This window comes from Vombatus ursinus, unplaced genomic scaffold, assembly GCF_900497805.2.
Source record: "Vombatus ursinus unplaced genomic scaffold, bare-nosed wombat genome assembly UNPS02000749.1, whole genome shotgun sequence".
NCBI lineage: Eukaryota > Metazoa > Chordata > Mammalia > Diprotodontia > Vombatidae > Vombatus > Vombatus ursinus.
The window spans coordinates 26584953-26603474 of NW_020940527.1; the positions used below are offsets into that span (position 1 = coordinate 26584953).

The 18522-nt window shown below is 38.6% G+C and overlaps 1 pseudogene; it reads right to left on the reverse strand.

Moving 5' to 3' along the window:
• Positions 1–16355: 16355 nt before the first annotated feature.
• Positions 16356–17000, reverse strand: LOC114040095 (annotated as a pseudogene).
• Between the last annotated feature and the right edge of the window lie 1522 nt (positions 17001–18522).

Genomic DNA, 18522 nt, shown 5'->3' on the forward strand with positions numbered 1-18522 from the left:
TCAATTGAGATAATATTTGTAAAAGTGCTTAGCACCATGCCTAGCACTTATTAGGTGATTAATAAATGCTTGTTCCCTTCCTTGCTTATTCCTTCCCTTCTCTCTTACCAACCTGGAGGTGCATTTATATGAACTTAGGTAAGTTGTTCCTCAGACAACAGCCACACAGTTGGTTACTTCATGCCCACAAAATCTCTAGCTTAGTAGGGACCTGCCAAAGCTTGTCATCCACTGGCATAGCCTTTGAGAACCCAGGGTCTTTCATACATGAAAGTGAGAATTTAATATTTAAGAAAACCTATTTTAAAATCCCCTTCCTTCATCCTCCTGGGCTAATCTCCTATGAGTTTCTGAAGTTCTTTGATGGCACAGCTAGCACCCTTTCTTCTATATCTTTGGGGAAAATGAAGGGTCATAATTTTCTAGGTTTCACTAAGTCAATCTCAACTTGGACAATTCTTTTACCACCTCCTAGGAGCATAGGTCTAGAGCTGGAAAGGACCTTGGAGACCATTCTACTTTCCTTATTTTAAAGATCAAGTAACTGAGGACCAGGGAAGTTAAGTGATTTACCCAAGATCGTATAACCAATAAATATCAAAGGAAAGAACTGAGTGCAGGTCCTTTGACTCACACCAGTGAGTGGTCTTTCCCCTGATCCATGCTGCCTCTCCATATGGCATCCTCAAAGTCCCTGGGATAGCACTCCATTTCCTTCATCACATGTCCACTACTTCTAAGAGGCCTCCTCTCTAAAAGTAATTCTTCCTTTTTATTTCTTTCTTATCTGGCATTTCTTCCTGTAAAGATCGCTCTACATACCAAAGATCCCTAGGAGCTACACCTTCTGGCTTATTGCTGGAGTGACTAACTTTAAGCCTGACCACATCTAAGCAAAGTTCTATAGTAGTACCCACTGGAGAGCAGCTCTTGCTCCTCTGACCAGGTTGATTATCATGTACCCCTCTAGATGTCAAAGTTTTTGAAACAGATAATTTAAATGGAGGGAAGGGAGTTCTTTCCTGGGTAGGTCAACTTCATAAATGGCTTTTCCTTAAGGTGGGTATAGTGTTTTGTTTTGGTTTGTTTTTTTGGATATATTTCTTCCCTAGGATTATAAAACACCCTTCTTGCCTTGCCACCAGCTGGGACAGATTAATTTAACTCAATTCAGTATATGTATATTAAGCCTCTGGTATGTACACTAAGTAGAGGCAGACTGGAACAAGGGAGAGAATCAGGAAGAAGGGTTCAATCTGACCTTGGCCATTTAGCAGTCATGTGACCCTTCTGTCTGCCCCAGGCAACTTGAGAGGACCTATCTACTAAGTTATAACAAAGGCAGGCTCCCATACTAAGAATTCACTAAGAAATCACAGATTCTTTACATATTCGTGTATGGGCAGAGCACTGTGTTAGGTACTAAACAAAGCTATATGAAGTATATAAGGAAGTACTCTCACTTTTTTCTATTTCCTTTATCTTGACATAATCAATCAATGTGCATTTATTAGATACCTATTATGGGCCAGGTACTCTTCAAGGTGTTGGAGACACAAAGAAAAAATATTTGATAGTCTTACTCTCAAGAAACTCACAGTCTAGCAAGAGAGATGATTTGTACATAAGATATTTGTACATACAGAATAAATATGAGACATTTTGGGAGGGCAAGGTGATTGTCTTCCATTGTCTCATTGGCTAGCTCCTTTCGTGAAAAACCATCCACTGCACTGCCAGGAATTATCTCCACGATGAGCTTGAAATCAACTGCCAGTCTAGAATCACCTAGCATTTGGTCTAGAAGAGATCTTAGATACCAGCTAATAGAAATGAATTAATGACATTTTAGTGCAATGAAATGGCACAATGGATAGAGCACCAGCCCTGGAGTCAGGAAGACCTGAATTCAAATCCGGCCTCAGGCATTTACTATCTCTGTGATCCTGGGCAAGTCACTCAACCCTGTTTGCCTCAGTTTCCTCATCTATAAAACGAGCTGGAGAAGGAAATAGCCCATTCTAGTATCTTTGCCAAGAAAACCCCAGGTGGGATTACGAAGAGTCAGACATGACTGAAAAGCAACAATGACATTTTAATCTGGTTCTGGTAACACTCTGGAGTGTTGGGTCCAAGAGGTTCCGAACCTGACAATTAATGAACCCCTTTGTTTTACAGTTGGAAGGTGGAGGTGACTCGTTTAACATTACATAGTTGGTTGGTTAGTAACAGAGTTGGATCTAGAAGCAAGGTCTCCTGAGCTGAGGCCAGGCCTCTTTCCTCTATACCCAGTGGTGTCAAAGTCAAATAGAAACAGGGGCCGTTAAACCATGGGCCACACTCAGGAGCATTGCTAGACCCTGGGGCAGCACTCCTCTGCTCTCCCTGTGGGAGTCAATCTTTTCATTTGCAAAAGCTATCCCAATAATGAGTGTTATGTGTCAAGAGAAAGTATTAAGTACAGGATTGAACCTTAATTATGTAGCCTCTCTCTTTCTGCACAACTCCATTTTTTTTTTTAAAATTACAAGTCTGGCTTTAAGATGGCAGTTACCCTTTCATTATAGAAATATGTTGTAACTTCCATATCTCTGAGAATTAAGTTTTATCTTCAATCTTGTCTTTGTGCCCATCAACCATTCCTCCTTTTTAACACAGATATAAAGCTGGGGAACTCATTCTTCTGGCCTCTTTTTATTTTTACTGGTTTAACTTTTGTGTTAGACTTAGACTGTAGCCTCTCTGATTTCTGTGGTTTCATGTCCAGGAATGACCTTATCTTTTCATTTCATATGTGTTAAAAATTAATCTTTTACAGACTTGCAAATATAGTAACAGACATACAGGGTGTCCCAAAAAACTTGGTGCGGTTTTAGTCTATTAAAGTTTAATATTGCACTAAGATTTTTTGGGACACCCTATGTCATTCCAGAATACTCAGGGCATTGCAAAATATGCTTTTATATAAAGCAAACCCAAAAGACAAACAAAATACATTGGTAATACTGATGATATTCATAAACCCCATATAAATATACCAAAGTAATTATTGCCACCATTTCTGAAAATGCCCTTTGAACTAATAATAATTTATGTGGGTTTGAGAAGTAACTGCCTCTTGAGACTTATGGTTCAGAGGGACATATTCCACTCTCAACTTTGAGATTGATTTGAGCCTATCACTATTTTTGTGCTGGAAAGCAGAACTGACTCCCCAGAGTTCTTAAAGAGACACCACTTTAAGAGATAGACTTAGGAAAAAACATGCGGACCTCAAGGGATCAGCAGCGGAGCAGAAACGGAGAATAGCCACCCCTACTCCGCCCAGGATTTATTTAGCTGGAGCAGAAAGAATTGGAGGCACAAAGGCAACAGGAGAAAGTGAAAGAAGGGCTGCTCACTTCCTCTTGCATGCATCTTGGAGTAGAAGATTCAGGCTAAATCCACCTCTTCAAAGACTGAAGGAAGTTCTAACAAAATGATCAGCCCTTTCTCTAACTTCCCCTCCCTATTCTTGTCCAGTAACAAAGATAAACACAAATTTAAATTAGGGCACAGAGCCAAACCTTTGCTTGAATCTTAGGAATTTTCCTAACTGGGGGCTCTGAGCTGTTGTAGTTTTTGCTATCAACTTTTTGTCAGATGTTAACTCCACAAAGCATCAATGGAAGGGACCATAGGAAACCCAAGGGGCCATAATATTGCTTCTAAGATATAAATAAGCTAGTTGTTGTAACAATGTGTGGCTGATTAAATCTCTCCAGACAAAGAAGGAGAGGGAGCAGACGATGGTGATGAGAACCTAAAGGCAACTGTACCCTCCACAGCAATAACTTATAACTACCAGTGTTATAGATACACTCAAAAAAACATGATGGAATCAGTCCTGCTAAGTCTTTTTGTGCTGCTTTCAGGAACTTATTCTGTCTTCGAAATGTCCTAGCAGACTGAAGGTTAAAGAAAGAGGCAATGGGGTACAGTAAGTGAAATTCTAGAACTCTATTGTTCCTTCCACCTTGAAATCTTTGATTCTACCATTTCACTTTTCCAGGTATTATGATCATTTCGAGAGAGAACTTCAAATTCAGGTCACAAGGATCTGTCTTCTTCCTTTGGAGATGGAAGCCAGTAAGAAATGGAAAGGTCTTAGAGAACATGAAACTGTCCAACCCACTCAGTGAGACTAAGGGATAAAAGGATAATTCAAGTTTGCTATTAACTCATAAGAGACAACAGCTCATGGAATCAGCCTTATATCCTAAAAAGAGCACTGGATAGATTTGGAGTAAGGGAACATGAGATAATTTCTTGCTAGATATGGGAACTTAGCCAACTTATTTAACTTTTCTGGGCCTTGATTTCCTCATCTATAAAATGAAGGTGTTGAGGCAGGGTAGGACAAAAGAAAGAGTACTGGTTTGGGAGGCAAACCACTTATTTTTAAATCTCAATTCTGACATTTATTAGCTGTGTGACTTTGGAAAAGTCACTTTGCCAATCTAGGTTTCAAAGGGTTTGGACTATATCCTAAGTTCTTAAGTTCTACCTTAGCCCTCACCCCCTTTTTGGTCTGGACTTGTAATTTCATTAACGTAGGGAATTCACGGTGAGGAAACCCTTTCTACCATTGCAGAACAGCAACTAATCTACAAAATACAGGCCTAAAGAATTGTTTTGAGAATGGAGAGATTTAGTCACTTGTCCAGATCATATAGCCATACTATGTGCTAGAGATGAGAACTGAACCTAGGTCTGACCCTCTATCCATTATGCTATCCTGCCTTCAGACTAGATCAGTTTTATCTAATCTATTTATTCAATGCTATCCCAATTAAATTACCAAAAAACTGTTTTACTGAGCTAGAAAAAAAATAAGATTCATTTGGAAGAACAAAAGGTCAAGGATATTAAAGGAATTAATGAAAAAAAATGTAAAGGAAGGAGGTTTAACAGTACCAGATTTTAAATTATACCATAAGGCAGTAATTATCAAAATTATCCAGTACAGGCTAAGAAACAGAAAGGTAGATCAGTGGAACAGAGTAGATATTCAATATATAGTGGCAGATGATTATAGTAACCTTGTGTTTGATTTAGGCTTTTGGGATAAGAATTCATTATTCAGTAAAAATTGTTGGGAAAACTGAAAAGCAATCTGGCAGAAATTAGGTATAGACCAATATCTTATACCATTTACCAAGATGAGGTCAAAATGGATACATGACCTAGATATAAAGGGAGATATAAGAAAATTAGAAGAACATGGATCATATTACCTATCAGACTTATGGATAGGAGAAGCATTTATGAATAAACAAGAGATAGAGAGCATTGTGAGATGAAAAATGGACAATTTTGATTACATTAAATTAAAAGGGTTTTGTATAAATAAAACCAATGCAGCCAAGATTAGAAGGAAAGCAGAAAATTGGTGGGGGAGGGAGGAAATTTTATTGACAGTTTCTCAGATAAAGGTCTTATATCTCAAATATATTGAGAATTTCATTAAATTATAAGAGTATGAAGCATTCCCCAATTGATAAATGGTCAAAGGACATGAACAGGCAGCTTTTCAATGAAGAAATCAAAACTATATATAGCCATATGAAAACATGCTTTAAATTACTATTGATTAGAGAGATGCAAATTGAAACAACTTTGAGATATCATCTTATACTTATGAGATTGGCTAAAATAATAGAAAGGGAAAGTGACAAACAGAGGGGATGTGGAAAAATTGCGACATTAATTCATTGTTAGTGGAACTGTAAACTGATCTAGGCATTTTGGAGAACTATATGGAATTATGCCCAAAAGAGTTATAAAACTGTGTATACCCTTTGACCCACTGCTATTAGGTCTATTTCACAAGATGGTTGGGGAAAAAGGAAAATAACTTACATATTCTAAAATATTTATAGCAGCTGTCCTTCTGGTGGCAAAGAACTAGAAATTGAGGGGATGCCCATCAATTGGGGAATGGCTAAACAATACTACTGCACTATAAGAAATGTGATAAGTTGATAAGATGAGCTGATTGAGTAAAAAAAACAAACCATGGAAAGACTTTCATGAAATAATGAAGAATGAAATGAGTAGAACCAAGAGAACATTGTACATAGTAACAGCAATATTGTTCTAAGAACAATGCAGAACAATTAAGTCATTTTGAGTATTATAAATACTCAATTCAACTACAAAAGACCTACCAAGGAAGGTGTTATCCAAGGAAGAACTGATAAATAAAAGTATATATAGTATGGTTTTACATATATACATATTTGTGTCTAATGGTAGCCTTCTCTAGGATGAGGTGGTGAGGGAGGGAGGGGAAAAAAGTGCACATCAGAGAACAAAAGAAAACTTGGAAGCACAGAAAAGCAGGGAAGCTTTGAAAACGCTGTGTAGTATTTATTACGTAGTGTTTTTTTTTTTAAAGTAAACAGTATGAAATGGAAATTAATGGTTTTATATTGAGTCCTCTTTTTATATTGTGTTGTGTATATAGAAATGTTCCTTTTTTTTGTCTTTTTGTATTGAAGTTCAAAATGAATAAAAAAATTTAAAAACCAAATAGGGGATTTTATATTTTATTCTAGAGATATGAGGGAACCACTGGAATTTTTAAATGGGGGAGGTGAGGATGATAGCGTGCTTTAGGAAGATCACTTTATTTCCCTCCTGCTTTTTTTTTTTTTTTTTTGGTGAGGCAATCAGGGTTAAGTGATTTGCCCAAGGTCACACAGCTAGCAAGCATCAAGTGTCTGAAGTCAGATTTAAGCTCAGGTCCTCCTGACTCCAAGGCTGGATCTCTATCCATTGTGCCACCTAGCTGCCCTGGAAGATCACTTTGGTAGCCCAGCAGAGGATGGACTAGAGTGGGGAGAGATTTGCAGCAAGGAGAACAACCAGTAGTCTAGTCTAGGCATGAGATGATGAAAGCTTATACAATGGTAGTGTCAGTGTCGAGATAGAGACAGAGGCGTATCTGAAAATGTTATCAAGATAGAATTAACAGTACTTGGAAAAAAGAATGATATGAAGAATGAGAGTGAGGAGTTGAGGATGCCTAGGTTGAGATGAAAGCCTTGGTGACTGGAAGGATGATGGTGCCCTTGACAGCAATAGGGAAGTTAGGAAGAGGAGAGAGTTTTGGGAAAAGATAATGAGTTCTGATATGGACATGTTGAATTTAAGATGTTTATGTTTGAGATTCCCAATAGGCAGTTGGAGGTGCAAGACTGGATTTCAGGAGAGAAGATAGAGCTAGATAAATGGTTCTAAGAATAATCTGCGAAGAGATGAAAACTGAATCCATGGGGGGTTGATGAAATTACCAAGTAAAACAGAATACAGAGAGAAAACAAGAGGGCTCAGGACAAAATTTTAGGGGACATCCATGGTTAGTAGTTGCCATCTAGATGAAGATCTAGCAAAGGAGACTGAAAATGAATGATCAGACAGACAGACAGGTAAGAGGAGAGCCAGGAGACACCAGTGTCATATCAAGGAGAAGAGGGTACTGACAGTGTCAAAGTCTGCAGAAAGGTCAAGAAGGATGCAGATTGATAAAAGGTCTTCAGATTTGACAATGAAGAGATCTCTGGTAACTTTGGAGAGAGCATTTGCAATTGAATAGTGAGGTCAGAAGCCAGACCACAGAGAGTAAAGAAGAGAATGAGAGGAAAGGAAGTGGAGGCACCTGTTGTAGACAGCTTTCTCAAGATGTTGCAGTCATGCTATGGGGGTGAGATATAGGATAAAAGCAAGTGGGGATGGATGAATAAAGTGAGGGGTTTTTTTAAGAATGGGGGGTGGTCTATAGACTTGGATGTGTTTGCAGGCAGCAGGGAAGTCACCAGTAGACAGAGATTAAAAAATTATTGAGAGAATGAGGATGATTAAGGGAGAAATCTATTGGAGATTACTGGAGAAGAAGAACCACCACCTCACGTGAAACAGGAGTGAAGGAGGATAGAACAGGGTAAGGATATGAGTGACGTGAGATAAGGAGGAGAGAAGGGAGAGCTCTTAACGAAGGGTCTCAATTTCTTTTCAATGAAACAGGAGGCAAGACTATCAGCTGAGAAGGGGGAGGTAGAGAAGAGGTATAGGAGGTTTGAAGAAGGACAAAAAAGTTTGGAAAAGCCATTGTGGTGAATGGGATAGTGAACTTATTGGGAATAAGTAAAAGGATTGCCTTACTATAGTGAGGGTCAAGTTGAGACTATGTTTTGACAAATCCAAGATTAGAGTTTGCCAGGGCACCATTAGGGATTGAATAAGAGGCAAGAGACTGAAGCGACTCAAGAGGACGGTGTAGAACTGAACTGGTTCACTGAGGACTAAAGATAGGAAAAGGAGGAGAATGCAGCCAATGCAGGGGTGATTGCTTGGGAAAGAATTAAGGGGTGGAGGGATTGGAAGTCACAGTGAAAACAGAATGTGATTAGGCGTCATGAGGCAGAAGGGAAGATGGAAAAACAGAGAATTATGATGAGAGAAAGGAATTTCAGAGTTTATGAATGTGGAAGTAGAACACTTGTGGGCAATGGAATAGGTCATGGCAAATGAGTAAATTGAGGAAAGGAAAAATGTTAGTGTTTAAGGGATTATCAATATTTACGTTGAAGTCCCTTCGTATGAGGGAAGGAACTGGGGAGGAAAGACTGTGAGCCAGGCACTGAATTCGCTAAAGAGTGTCCTGTCAGATGGATAGACAATAGCTACCAGAATCTGGCTTGGGTGATAAATATGGACTGGATGAGTTGTAAAAGAGAAGAGATCACTGAATGAGAGTGGTAGAGGTAGATTGCAGATGCCAATGGGGAGCAAAGCTTATTCCAACACCCCCATCTCAATCAGTGAATCAGGGTAGGGGAAGGAGAGATAAATGAAAGTTATGTATTTGTTGAATTGAACTGAATTCTAAGTTCCCTTCTAGATCTCAAGCCTATGATCCTATGAGCACAGGTCTTAGGACTCCATATCCAAGTGAATTTGGACTCTTTCCATTACACTATATGTGAATAACTCCTCTAGGGGGTGCTGAATGCCAAAGTGATCTCCATTGACCTTCAGGTACAGAAACACGCTCATCATGGGACATCTGGTTTATCAGCCGCTTTTTAGAATTGAGTCTGTTACTTATTAACCACTCATTCCTTTCTCCCCCACACCCTCCTGCTCAAATACAATTAAATTTTAAAAATAACATCTCTTTAGAAAGACCTGTGCAAAGTGCAAGCAGGTGCCTGGTCTTAGAGATATTGGGCTAGGTGATGGGAATGGGCGTGGGGTGGGGGTGGGGGACAGGTCTTAATGAGCGAGCAGCAGAGTAGATAGAGCCTTATAGTTTATGTCCAGAAGCACTTTCCATCTATTTTAGTTCTTAGTTTGTTTTGATGAATCCATGTTACTATCTGGTGCTATACATAAGACAGAAAGCATTCTGACCTAGGTTTAAATCATAAAGTAGAGGCTGTAAATAAAGGGTACAAATTTTTTTCACAAAATGCAGCTCCTGCAGGCTAGAATAGTGTGATACAGAGTTAGGGCACCTCAACATCTGGTCTGGGTGGGAACTCCCTCCACCAAAGCAGATCTACCTCTCATCTTTGAGTCTTAGAGGGTTGTTTGGGGTGTTAAGAGCTTAAGTGATTTGTCTGTTGTCTCAACTAGTAAACTCTAGAGTCAGGACTAGGACCCAAGTCTTCTTGATTCCAAGGCTGATCCCTTAGCTATTCTTCCCACACTGCCTCTTGACTGAATATACATTAGAATTCATTCTCATTTGCCAATTCATATGCCTTTGTATACACTTTTTTTTGGTCCTCATTTGACCCAGAAATGAGGTCAATGTATTGGGTTGAGTGATGGAAACAAGTAAGAAAGAAGCCTGTTTCACCCTCTGTCCTTGATATTATGCTCCAGTAACCTGAACTTCCCCAGTCACAGCCCCAATTCCTCCAGCATTCCTGAACTCCAAATTAGCTCTGATCAAAGTTCACAAGGACTCAGAGTGGGGGAAACTCCCCAGAGTAAGGACAAGTCAAAAGTCTGATTGTGTGATCATCAATTAGATAGCAATGAGGTGATATAAGGCAGGTGGTGTGGCCATAAAACTCTTAATCAGTCAAAGTAGCAGGGGTCAACAGATCCCAGCAGAACACGGATTTATAGGAAAGAAGGCACAGTTAAAGGGCTGATATGACCATTTACCTGGATGGTTTAGAGTTACAAAATCTCAGAGCTGGATGGGACATCAGGAAACACATCTGAAAAGGAATCATCTCTCCTACATCTTTGACAAATGGTCGTTTGGTTATTGTTAAAGGCCTAGGGAGAATGCGCTACTTCCCAAGGTGGCCCATTCTGCTTTCGAAGGACTCTGATTGTTAGAAAGTGATTCCTGCCCATCAAGCCTAAATATTCTCTTTACCTCTTAGTCCTCATTCTAGGGGTCTAGGAGAACAAATCTAATCTCTCTTCCAGGTGATAACTTTTAAAATACCTGAAGATTATTCATCATATCACTTCTAAAATATTCTCTTCTCCATAGAAAATACCCTAGTTCAGGAGTGGGGAACCTGCAGCCTTGAGGCCACATTGCAGGTTCCTAACCCCTCTCCTAGATTCTTCATTGTATGGCAAGGTATCTAAATCCTTGCACTATCCTGATTACCTCCGGTTTGTCAGGGTCATTTTATAACTGTGGCAACCAGAAATTGCACGGCACTCTAAAAGTGGTTCCCACCGGCACAGAATTTCACATTCTCTGTTTTAGTTTCTCTCATCAGCCTGTGTCCAAGGTAGCAAGTGAGTTGGCGGGAGAGCATGGAGTGGCTGCTTATTTCTATGCAGAAAGAGATGGTGGAATTTATGTTGTTTATTCCACAGACTGGCGAGTTCTGTATTTCACAAGAAAGAAATCCACGGCAAAAGGCGGGGGAAGAGAAATTTAAGGGGGGCCAAGATGATGGTTATTATTTAAAAAAAAACAAACCGATACACAACCTAATGGCTTCTTACTTGTACACGGCACTGTGCCAGGCTAGGAAGCTAGGGACAAGATAGGGTTATGCCTGAACCGGCTTGTCCCACCCTCCAAGAACAATTTGTTAAATGTTCATTGTGAGCATTGATACCTCAGAAACAGGCAAGTGCTACAAATCAGGGCTTGATTTATTGTTTTGCTGATTGTCTAGAGCCCCACCCCTGAGAAAATATTAGTAATGTAGGTTAAATTTCAAGTTTAAAAGTTAAATTTTTTTTTTCCCAGAGAAGTAGTGGTTAAACATCTCTGGGCAAAAATCCCATAAAATAAGAATGTATGGAAAGATTGTGACTTGCACTGGTAGAGGAAGCACCTAATAGCATGGACCAGTTGAAGCATCCAGCAACCACACTGGACAGGTGAAGTGGAGAGCATGTTTAACAGGCAACAGGTCCTGTCATTCTAGAAAAGCGATTGGTAACCCTGCCTTTCTTCCAGCCAACATGTTCAGTTATCTTTTAAGAATCTTTTTGGGGAAAAAAGCTTTTATTCTGAATTTAAACACACACACACACACACACACACACACACACACACAAAGAGCATTTCCATATACAGAGTGGAACACAAAATGAGAATTCTATATAAGTCTCTATTTTGTACCCTTTGTTTTTAAAAAATAGATTGATTTTATTTATTTTTTGTTACATTTTAAATTCCAAACTATCTCCCTCCCTCCTTTCCCACCCAGCACTGGAGAAGGCCACCATTTGACATATATGTGTGTGTATGTACGTATAGATATATATACATTTATGTGTATGTATGCATCTGTATGTGTATATGCACACACACACACACACAGACACACACACACACACAAACCATACTATGCATACTTCTGTTTATCACTTCTTTCTCTTGAGGTGGATAGTATCTTCCCTCATAGATTTTTTGTAGTTGATTTGAGTTTTTATAATAAAATAATTTAGTCTGTCACAGATATTCTTCAAACAATATTACTGTTACCATACATAGTATACTCTGTTCTCCTGATTCTGCCCATTTCATTCTTCATTATTTCATGCAAGTCTTTCCATGTTTTTCTCAAATCAACCAGCTCATCATTTCTTACAGCACAGTAATATTCCATGACAATTATATACCACAACTTGTTGAACCATTTCCCAATTGATGGACACCCCTTCGATTTCCTGTTCTTTGCCACCACAAAGAGAGCTGCTATAAATATTTTAGAATATGTAGGTTATTTTCCTTTTTTCCTGATTACTTCGGGAAACACACCTAATACTGGTATTGCTGGGTCAAAGAGTATGCAGTTTTATAGCTCTTTTTGGCATAATTCCAGATTGCTCTCCAAAATGGTTGGATCACTTCACAGTTCTACCAATAGTGTATCAGTGTCCCAATTTTTCTACATGCCCTTCAACATTTGTCATTTTTCTCCTTATATCATTTTAGCCAATCTGATAAAGTATAAGATGATATCTCAAAGTTATTTCATGCATTTTTCTAATCAATAATGATTTAGAGCATTTTTTCATATGATTGCATATAGTTTTGATTTCTTCATTGAAAAACTGCCTGTTCATATCCTTTGACCATTTATCAATTGGGGAATGATTTGTATTTTTATAAATGTGACAAAGTTCTCTATACATTTGAGATATGAGACCTTTATCTGAGAAACTGTCTATAAAATTCCCTCCCCCTTCAATTTTCTGCTTTCCTTCTAATCTTGGCTGTGTTGGTTTTACTTATACAAAACCTTTTTAAATTATCCATTTTACATCTCACAATGCTCTGTATCTCTTGTGTAGTCATAAATTCTTCTTCTATCTAATATATTCCTTTACCAAACTCTGTGTGTGTATAAATTCAACCTTCCTTTGTTCATTTTAGCTAAGAGTCTGGTTTCCCTGGGTGTCCCTCTCATCTCTTCCTCCATGTTTGTATACCTATTTTTAAAAATACACCTCAATTATGAGTATTAGCAAGTTCCACCCTCTTCTTCCTCTTTTCCTCTTTTCTACTGGTATTCCTTTTACTCTCCCTTCTCTTTCCCTTCTTCAAGCCCTCAGGACCCCCCCCCCCCCCCACCAGAACTTCTGTTTTTGTTTTTTTGTTTTTTCTTACCTATCACCCTCAATACAATTTTAAAAATTAAATGAAACAATGCCTTTAGGAAACTTGAAGGATATGAAAAAATCCACATAGATTTCAGCATTTCTATAAAATACCAATAAAATCCAGCAGTAAGAGATAGAAAGATAAATTCCATTTAAAACAACTACAGAATGTATAAAATGCTTGGGAGTCAGTCTACCAAGAGACACACAAGAACTGTATAAATGCATCTACAAACCCCTGTTACAGAAATATAGATCTAAGTAATTGAAAAAAATATGAATCACTTATGGGTAGGACAAGTTAGTATAATAAAAATGAAAATACTACTTTAATTAATTTACTTAGTCAATGCCATATTAATCAAAATATCAGATTACTTTATAGGACTAAAAATAATGAAATTCTTATAGAGGCAAAAAAGGTCAAGAATATCAAAGGAAATAATGAGAGAGTCAGAATGAAATGGGTCTAGCTGTGTTAAATCTCAAACTATACTACAAACAGTTATTCTCAAAACTGTTTAGTAATGGTTAAAAAATAAAGGTATCAATCAGAATAGATTAGGCACCCAACATACAGAAGCAAATGTATCTAGTAGTCTGATATTTAATAAACACAAAGACTTCAGCTACTGGGATAAGGACTTTCTATGTGATTTAAAAAAAAAAAGCAACCCAAACCCAAACTGTTGGGAAAATCGGACAATAGTATGGAAGAAATTAGATGAGACCAATACTCATGCTTTCTACCAAGATAAGCTGGGATATGTGGCCTAGATAGAAAAGGTCATATCATAAACATATTAGAGAAACATGGAAAAAATTGCCTATCAGATGTTTCACTAGAAGAAAAGTTCATGACCAAATAAGGGAGAGAGAGAATCAAAGAAAATAAGATGGTTAATTCTGATTTGATAAAAATTAAGAAGTTTTTGCACAAAGAAATCCAATAAAGCTAAGGTCAAAGGGAAACAATTAACTGGGGAAAAATTTTTTTCAACAAGTTTCTCTGATAAAGGTCTCATTTCCAAGATATATGAGGAGTTGATTTAAATAAGAGCCATTCTCTAATTGATATATGGTCTAAGGATATAAATAAGCAGTTCTCAAAAGAAGAAACCCAGCCCATCTATAGCTATGTGGAAAAAAAAATGCTTCACATCACAACTAACTAGAGAGATGAAAATTAAAGCAATTCTGAGATTCTATCTCACACCCATCAGATTGGCAAACATGACAAAAAGGAAAATGATAAATGTTGGAAGGGTTTTTAGAAAACAGGCATATAGATGCACTGTTGGTGGACTTGTGAATAGATACAACCTTTCTGGTAAGCAATTTGGGATTGTACATAGCAAGTTGCTAAATTTTGCATGCCCTTTGACTCAGCTATACCACTGGTAGATTTATACCAAAAGACATAAAAGAAATAGAAGTCCATTTACAGTAGCTCTTTTTATTTTTTGGCTTTTTGGTGAGGCAATTCAAGTTAAGTGACTTGCCCAGGGTCACACAGCTAGTAAGTGTTGAGTGTCTGAGGCCAGATTTGAACTCGGGTCCTCCTGACTCCAAAGCCAGAGCTCTATCCACTGCATCACCTAGTTGCTCTGTATAGCAGCTCTTCTTGTGGTGGCAAAAAACTGGAAAGTAAAAGATGCCCATTGACCATTTTGGCTGGAAGTCTCCAAAATTGTTCATCCTTTTTACTTCAGCCTGCCCCAGAAACACAGAACTTCAGTAGGGTCTTTTTTGGATGATAGATCAGTCATTCCTGCTGGGAGGAGAGCTGGAGTATTAATGTCAGATCTCACGTTGTTTGTCTTTCTTCTCACCTCACTCCTTTTAATTTGTTCCATTTCCTTTGATAAACACAAACTGAAAACATGCAAGGCAGCATATCTTCACAGAAGCTAGATGCGTAGAGGAGCTATGAGCCACATAGTCAGGAAATCCTAGGGCTGGGAGAGTTCTTAGGAGCTTACAGTCCAACTCCTCACCCAGCACGTCTCCTATCTGCCACCTTCTGACAAGGGGTCACATCCAGCTTCCACTACCTCCAATGACAGTGAGCGCACTGTCACCAGGAAGCCCTTCTATTTTCAGACAACTGAGTAAGTTCCAAAATTGAGCCAAAATCTTCCTCCTTTTAACTTCCTGTTAGTGGTTTAAGTTCTTCCCTTCTGGACAGAAGAAGGATAAATGTAGTTTCTCTTTCACGAGACAGCCCTTCCCATATTTAAAGAGTGATCTGGTTACCTATTTCCCACCCCTTATTTTGTTGTTTGGGGCTGTTCAGTTGTGTCTGACTCTTAATGACCCCATTTAGGGTTTTCTTGGCAAATAGACTGAAGTAGTTTTGCCATTTCCTTTTCCAGTTTCCTGCCTCTTCAGGACTTGTAAAATCCAAGATAAGAGCCAGTTCTGAATATCCTGAGGTGGTTGGTCAAATATTTGATCTAATTCCTCTGAGCTAAGAAGCTAGGTGGAGGAACGGATAGAGCAATGGATGGAGCACTGGGCTTAGAATTAGGAAGACTCATTTTCCTGAATTCAAATCTAGCCTCTGACACTTACTAGCTGTGTGACCCTGGGCAAGTCATTTAACCCTGTTTACCTCAGTTTCCTCATCTGCAAAACAAGCTGGAGAAGGAAATGGCAAACCACTTCAGTATCTTTGCAAGAAATCTCCTAATAGGGTCACAAAGAGTCAGACATAACTGAAAAAGGACTCAGCAAACAAAGGAAGGCAGAGAAGAGTGACATGGATTCTATCAGGATATAATGCTAACCAACTGATATTCAAGTGGAAAGATTAATGCCTGATTTCTTGCTCATCATACGGAATAAGTAGAAAATGCCATAGGATTGCTAAATTGTCCAGTGCTTACTATCTTTAAGAAAAAAGAAAAGAAAACAGAATGTTGTGGTAGATACTTCCACACTTCAGCAGGACTTTGATTTCCTCAATATGAGTGCTCCATATTGTATCCTGTGATGACTTAAGTCATAATCCATCTATGCCTTCACATCCTTCATAATTCTTGTCCCAGCCCTTTCATAAATCCTTTGGATTTACCCAATACCTAAAAGAATAGAGGCCTTATAGGTCTTTGGGTATATTTTTTCCCTTATGACTCACAATTTCCCTTATTTGTATAAAATAGTGAAAAATCATACCCTAGCTGGGAAAAAAAATGGTAGTTAAGGGTTTAAACAAGTCCTTCTGTCCTGAAGCATCTATTTTGAAGTCTTGGGATAGCAACTTTATCCCCAGCATCTTTGGGTTTGGACCCTTCAGGCTTAGGGTCAGTAGGCTCAGCAGCCTTGGAATCACTGGGCTTTGTGGCCTTAGGATCAGATTTGGCTGTGTTGGGATTGGACTTGGTGACCTTGGCATCAGATTTGGTGGCCTTGGGGCCAGATTTGGTAGCCTTGGGATCAGACTTATTGGTCTTGGTGGCAGACTTAGTGACTTTGGGATCAGTGGGTTTGGCAGCCTTGGGGTCAGTGGTTCTGGCAACCTTAGAGTCAGGCTTCGTGATCCTAGGACCTGAACATTTGGTGTGGATTCTAGGGTCTGGATGCTTGGTAGCCATCTTGTGGCCAGCATGCTAGGCACTGGCCTTGGGGATCTCGGTGCTCATGGCCTTAATGGTCTCTTCTTGGGCCTTGATGGCTTTGGCCTTTGTTGGCCTGCATCTTCTTCAGCCCCTTCTTGGCAAAGTGCATATTTCTCAGAAACTTGGGATCAACCCCTTTCAGAGACTTGTATCTCTGTGACCAAGGTTTCTTGATGCAATTTCTGTGCCATTTTCGTGATTGTTGTTGGTGGTATGGTTCTTAGACTTAGCCATCTTTACACTGCAATCTGCACTAACAGGAACTCCACTGATTGGAAGATGTCAAAGAGAAAGAGAGAAAGAAGGAAAAGGCAGGGGCAGTGTGAGAAATAAGGGTGGTTTTGAGTATTTAATGACTGTCAGTGTAGTCTTAAGGTGGTCATTTGTTATCCTATGCTCTCCCTAATTGACCAGGCTACTTCCTTTTCTTTTTTTTTAAATTAATTTTGAATTATCAACAATCACTTCCATAAGCTTTTGAGTTTTAAATTTTTCTCTCCCTCCCTCCCCACCTTCCTCCCCAAGACATGCAATCTGATATAGCCTATATATATATACATTCATATTAAATATATTTTTCACATTAGTCATGTTGTAAGGAAGAACTAGAACCAACAGGAAGAACCACAAGAAAGAGGAAACAAAACACAACAGAAGAAAAAAAATTAGCCAAAAGTATGCTTCGATTTGCATTCAGACTCCATAGTTCTTTATTTGGATGTGGATAGCATTTTCTGTCATGAGGCCTTTGGAGTAGGCTACTTCATTTTCTGAACATACATTTCCTATGTCCTATTTTTTATACCTCTTCCTGCATATGTCATTACTGGCCAGATGATGAAACCTACTTACACTCACCATGCCTTTCTCCATTGACTTTTGAATTGCTCACAATTTAGATTTTTTTTTTCAGAAGATCATCCATCACTGGAAGAATATTGGTGTTGGGATTTTTTTTTTAATGTTGGAGAGTAGCTTGGGATAATTAAAATTACTATCCAGTTTCTCTATTCTCTTATAAACCCAGTTCATTATCAATCTACCATGCCTGTCCAAGATAGTAGTATTAATGAATTCACTCAATGGATTGCCTATCCAGTTACATGCCAAAGTCTGCCCAATAGCCATTCTTTATTCATTTGTGTGTTTCCTGTGAGGCCAATTTATTTGTGTGGTCATGAGTTTCACTAAGTAAGTCCTGTAACATTTCAGGACTCAATGCAATCAGCACAATGATCATATGCACACAGAAACTTTATCATCTATAGGGAGACCCACTTCTTTTTGGATTCTGTACTGGACAGCCTCCACAACACACAAAGAGTGTAGCCTTTGGCAAGCCTACTACTCTTTTTAAGCTTCATTTTATGTTGATAATTAGAGGATAATTGAATAAACTTATATGCATTTGCCTCTGTCAAGGAATCTTGTGGGTTCTTAGTTGGAGTAAAGACTTTAAGACAATGCTTTTTTATAATCAACAAACAATCACTGTGGGATCTTGGGTTCTCTACTCATAGGTCAACTAGGTGATTGTGAAGATGTGGGCTTCTATAGAAAACTATTTGTGAAAACTTGCCTATTACCTATGCATATCTTCATCAAGGATGTCTTCAATGTGTGTAGATCTTTCTCATAAAGATTTTAAACAATCTTTCATGAAAACAAGATGGCAGAATATGCAGACTTGGAGTCAGGAAGCCCGGGCTCAAAAGCTGCTTCAGATACCTATTAGTTATGTGACCAGAGGAAGGTG